Raw genomic sequence first — 6,361 nt, 5'->3', positions numbered from 1 at the left:
AAAATCAGCAAAATATTTGATGCATAGTCATTGATTATTTTAGATTATTAAACAAATGAGAAATGAATAGCCCTTTTAAGTGAAGTATCTGGCTATCATGGGTCTATTGTAACATTAATTCTTTATGACTTCCCAATTGTCTAATACTGAATTCCATTTAGGGCAGTAGACACTGTACTTTCCATGATGTACAGTCTGTATTTTCAACTCTTTTGCTCTAGACCACCAGGACTGAGGGTGAATTCTATTAATTATTTCTCTTGAAAATAATCAGTGTGCTCTGTTTGTAACACAGATATGGTGAGATTATTTCTACAGAGTCTTTAGAAATAAACCTTCTCAGCTATAAAATAACAACTTAATGTAATATAATGGAGAATATAATTGAATAATAAATAATGCTGCTATTTTTTGTCATTGGAATGATATAAACCATTAACAGATAAAAAAGAAAGGAATACATAATGTATCCCAGCAAAGTCGTGAAATATAAAGGAAGTTTCATTTTTCACAATAAGAAAAAATATAATTTTAAAACCTTCAAACATTAACAACCAAAATATTAGCCAAAAAATGGGTTATTAATGTATCTGTATTTTTGTTTGTTAGACTTTTTGAATGTTCATTACCAATATTTTTATTGAATCTGATTTTGGTTCATTTGTAATATTTGGATATTTAAAAGGTAAAATGAGAATATTTAATAGAGGCACTAGCAAATGGAAGCAGGAATTCGCTCAAAATTAATAAACTGTGATAATGAGAACATTTAATACTTCTTTAGAGTACCATAAAATAAAAGATAAAAGATTATTTTAGCTGTGCAATAATTACAGTATTATTACAATTAACAAGAATTCATGATAAAGGAGAGTTTCAAAAGGATTGCCCATGATTTCACAGTTGGTAACTAGTGGTATCAGAATACAAACCTTTTTAATTCAGTGTCCATATCACCGTTACATTGAGTAGTGGCACACTTTTTTAAGAACAGACAGAATGTGCATATGTGTTCTAGGGCATTTTTGAAATATATCCATTATTAAATAATATAGAGATATCAAACTCATGTCTTCTGTGACCTAAGTCTGTTTACTACATACATTGATGATGTAGAAAGCAATAATACTAAAATGCCAAACATCACATCAACCGTCCAGTCAACCCAATGCTCTTGGTCCTAGTACTATCTAGAGAATTTTAAAAGGAAAAAAAATACTTCCATTGCTTCTTTTATTCACTCATGTATTTATTATTTTTTAAATTCACTTATTCATATTTTTTCATCAAATGCTGAATACACCTGTTAATATAAACTTGATATGTATTTGATATCTATAATGGTAATAAGTTCATAACTCTAGGTAGTGCTTATATTAAGACATGAAAAATCTCTTTGAAACTTACAAAATTTTATATTAATATTAGGTAACGTAAATGATGAGAAATGAGAGATAGCTTATACCCAGTGGCACAAATAAATTTCTCATGACGGAGATGAAAAACTAGCAGAATTCTACAATTTGGAAACAACAAGGAGAACCAAGTGATGATTGGAAGGAGTGTGTGATCATTGGGTAATAAAGTAAAAATCTTAATTTTACTAAAGCAAACAATGTTTCTACATGAGAATAGTAGAACACAAGACTTCATAAATCTTTAAACACACACATACGCACACACGCACACACACTTAAATGTTGTACCCTAGATCTTGCTATTACTAATAGTGGCAAACCCTTCATAATCTTAATTGTAAGTACTCTGCTCCCTGAGAGCTCTCTCGCAATTATAACTCTTCACGGACCTCACACTACTAGGATCTTCCATTTTCGATTCTCCTCATTCTAACTTTTCTCGTCTACTCAGCTTTAATTGATGCATCAATGATCACAATTCAGTTGCATTAACCTTTGCCCTGCCCACTTTGTCGAGTTCCTTTGGTACTCACAATCCTTGTTAAATCTTCACTACTTCATACTCCATACTCTGTACTCTCACAGATGAACTTAATGTGGCTGAAACAGGTCCTGGGATTTGGCACCAAACCACCCAATAAACTAAGAGAAATTTTGCACTTTGTGGTGTTCAACCTCAGAATGTTTCAACAGTTAATTTTTTCAGTACCCATTAGAAACCTAATAGTTTGCAGGTTTATAAAAGAGGTCTTACATACACAAACATATAGTAACTATTGTGGCAGTGAAATTCCACAGACAGTAGTTATTCTTAGAAAGTTGTTTCCACTCAGAAATATTTGCTTAATGTTGATCATGTTAACGGTAAAATTTTTAATGTCAAGAGCAATATAAAACATGTCAAATGACAAACACTGGAGAACACACATATTTAACTAACAAATTATTCACATCATCTATTAGGGCATATTTGTTAATAATTTTAGATCTTTTGTTAACAATCTATCAACCTGCTTTCTTTGGGTATTTCCCAAATTACAATTAGCCTGTTAATTTCTCAAAAATTGAAGAAAAATAACGTCTGTTTTTGTATTTATTTTAAAGAGAACATTTTGTATGACAACTGTTTTTTCAATGAAAATCCTAATAAGATATTACTTAAATGTACAGACATTTTCAATATTGCTAAGCAATTGGCTTTCTGAGAATTTTTTTCTGCTACAGATCATATAGGCAGAGCAGATATCTCAGAAGCTATATATGTGTGTGTATATATATAGTATACCTATGTGTGTATATATAGACCTATATATATACAGCTATCTATATGTGTGTATATAGAGACAACTAGCTGTATATACACATACACAGCTCTCTGTCTATATGCTATCTAAATACTATCAAGATAGTATGTGTGTGTGTATATATATGTGTGTATATACATACAGCTATCTGTCTATCTATCTATATAGACTCTCTCTCTCTAGAGTCTTAGTCAAGATGCACATGTGAGTTGAAAAGTTCAGGATAAGGCCTAGAGCATTTAGTGACATAATGGTGGAAATATCATTTCATTAGCTTAGAAGGCAGATTCACCTTTTTTTTTTTTTTTTAACCAGTTAATGCCAAATCAATTACATCCAAAGACAATATAACTTTAAAAACAATTATTTGCAATAGTTCTACTTTTATTTTAAAAAGTGGATTAAAAGCTACCAATATATAGCATTATTGTGCCCATATACAGATAAGATCTGTTTTTTAACATTTTATAGATGTGCATTTAAATGATGTATTGTTTTAATATCTAAATGGTGAATTACATATATGTATATTATTTACATTTTTACTGTTGACATTTTTTACTAGTGCTTAATCTTCAAAATAAGAAAGCAATAAGGAATTTTATGGAAATATCTTAAATATTATTTAACATTATATAATTCACATGGCAATTATAAAACTATGAAACATGCAATAATGCTGAGGGTCTGATTCTGTATTACTGCATCAGTGCTAAGGTGCAGAGTATAAAAGTTTAGATTGCAATGATATACACCATAGTGTGGCCATGCCAAACAGATTTAATGTATACAACCAGTTCTTCAGGAAAAGTTGTGTGATACTGAAGAATGTTCATAATCATGAAAAACATTTCCGTTAATCATATCATCATTGAAACTTTCAAACCTTGAAGCTTACTGGATTTTTTTTTAATCTTTTATGTCATATTTCTACTAAAAACTTGGAAAATATGTTTTTATTAATAATAATGAAATATATTATAAATCCTGGAGAAAGACATCTCTATTGATTCTCATCTAAGTTAGCATTGACTGCTTTTTCTTTCGCCTAACTAAAAAACTACAGAAATAATGGACAAAAAATATGTTTAAGATGATCTTTAGGATAGTGAAACTATTCTGTAGATACTACAGTGGTGATGTGTGTCATTATATATTTGGCAAAACCCATAGAAAGTACAGCACCAAGATTGAACTCTAATGTAAACTATGGATTTTGGGTGGTGATGTACCGATGTGGATTCATTGATTGTAACAAATGCACCATCGTGGTGCAGGAGGTCAACAGTGGGGAAGGCTGTGTGCGTTTGAGGTTAGGAACTTACAATCACTTCATTTTCCACTTAATTTTTCTATAAATGTAAAACTTCTCTAAAACATATAGTTGATTAAATTTTAAAAACTGTAAAATCAATAGCAAAATTAGACCTATATTCAAAAACAAATATGGACCTCATAGTCAGATTGGTAAATAGAATTGAGGCCGCCATTGACCAGTGTGTATCCTAATCTGGGAAATGCGGTCTCACACTGTCCAAAGTAGGGATCTGAAACAAAGATCCTTTTATAAAGCCTACAATCTGGAGGAGTTTTAGTACCTGAAAAAGCTCTATAATCAGCATAAGGAAGCTGCAAGGATGCTTACTTTCTGCCCATGGTCATGATTATGAGAGAATTAAAAAAAAAAAAAAGCAAAAACAGCCAACTACAAAAAAATCAAAACTCAAGACCTGTTTTATCCCTGTTCAATGATTCCACTGTGCATTCCTCTGTAATCCTAAACCAAGAAATAAACATGAAAACTGGTTCAGGAACAGAGAAATCCTTTTTGAGCCCAGACAAAAACAATGATATTCCATTAAGATGCTTTTACAATATAGGGCAAATGGTACACAGAACTCTTTAGGGCAAAAAGCAGCTTGCAATGAAAAAAAAGATACCTGTGAGGTTTAATTACAACATGTAATGAATGCTTTGTATTCCTACCAATGTGGGTGATAGAAGAATCAGAATGATAATATAAAATAAATAAAATTAAGATAAAAAAGACATGAAAATATTAATTTTAGAAAGCTTGCTGTATTCACAAAAAGAAACGCCATCATCCAATCGACAGAATTTGAGGAATTACCTCTGCATTACAGGTACTTGATGCTGTAAGAGGTATACAATTTTAGATGTATTCATTTGATGTATTATTAAAATAGTGTATGATCGAGACTTTTCACAAACACAAAGTGAGAAGATTGAATTACCAGCATAAACTTCCAGTATAAAAGCTGTATTGCCTGAAGTATTTAATGAAACACACCATTCAAAAGTCCTCAACTCACAAGATTTCCATACTTCAGAAGTCCAGTGATTACAGTGTGTTCTTATGAAAGAACTTATCTTTCTTTCTTAAAAAGAAGGTTTGATTATGTCAATAACGTTGGTTTGCTTTTCTTTTATTGTGACCGTAATACTATTGCAAATATTTGAACACACATAGCATCTGCAAAATCCACATTATGTTGTCCGTAGAATTGAACCCCTGCTCTTTAACAGTTTTATAGGAATAGAAAGCTAAATACTTTCTTGTTTTTAATGTAGATGATGAAAATTTTTTGGATAGCACTTAAGAGTTCAAAAGGTCACATGAAGTGTTTTGCCTGAAGCTTCAGTGAAATTGGTTTCTTCAGAGAATAAGGTACAAATATACTTGTATGATAAGATTTTTACAAATGGTCTCATAATATTCCATTTTACTTTTACAACAGGGATATGCGGGGTTGATTCCATGGTTTGACTTAGATTTTAAAATAATGACTATTATTGTAAATAAATGCTGAATTCTAAGGGGACAAAGGAGAAACCAGAAAACCCATTAAAAACTTCAATGGAGTCATTGAAATATTATCTTTGCAAATAGGGTAAGCAGAGGAGACCAAAAGTTGATAGTTCAAGAGAAATGTTGGGGTTGTATTTTTTAACTATTAGGATACGTTATATTGGCAGATAGGGCAATGAAACAGCCAAAGATTGCTTCTAGATTGCTACCTCAAGCAACTCATTGCCTAGTGCACTTCTCCATGTTCTCTTTCTGCACCAACACTATACAATTCTGTGATTCACCAAAAGGGACATGTTATTCCCAGTGAAGCGTCTGTGAGAGACCAAGTCAGTATGAAGAGGAATCAGGGAACTGTGTAGGACATCATGCCTTGGCTTTCTCCCTATAACCCCATGTAGAGATTTATTATTAAACATTAGAGAAAATGGGTGCATAAATCTACATTTCATTCGATTAGAGAAAGTGTGTATCAAGGAAAAAGACCCACTCCCTATTCACCGTCATAGAGGAAGTAAAATAAGAGAGAATTTTACAGAGATATAAATACAGAGAGAACTCAGAAAGTAATACATTTAACAAGATGTATATGCAAGACTGATTAAAATATTGATAAACCAGAGATAGATTATTCATTTTAAAACTGACACTTAAAGCCCTTTAGTCTCTTGATTCGATTGCATTTGAAATATAATTCTGTTTTAAATAATTGATTGAGATTAATATTTGGAAGCTTATTTTGTGTGTACTGTAAGCAATGTTAGTGAGAGTTCATGAAAGCTCAGAGCTATATTCCTTGTTTAATTTGT

The sequence above is a fragment of the Macaca nemestrina genome, chromosome 16 (genome assembly GCF_043159975.1).
Source record: "Macaca nemestrina isolate mMacNem1 chromosome 16, mMacNem.hap1, whole genome shotgun sequence".
Lineage (NCBI taxonomy): Eukaryota > Metazoa > Chordata > Mammalia > Primates > Cercopithecidae > Macaca > Macaca nemestrina.
Note: the sequence above shows the minus strand (reverse complement) of the source record.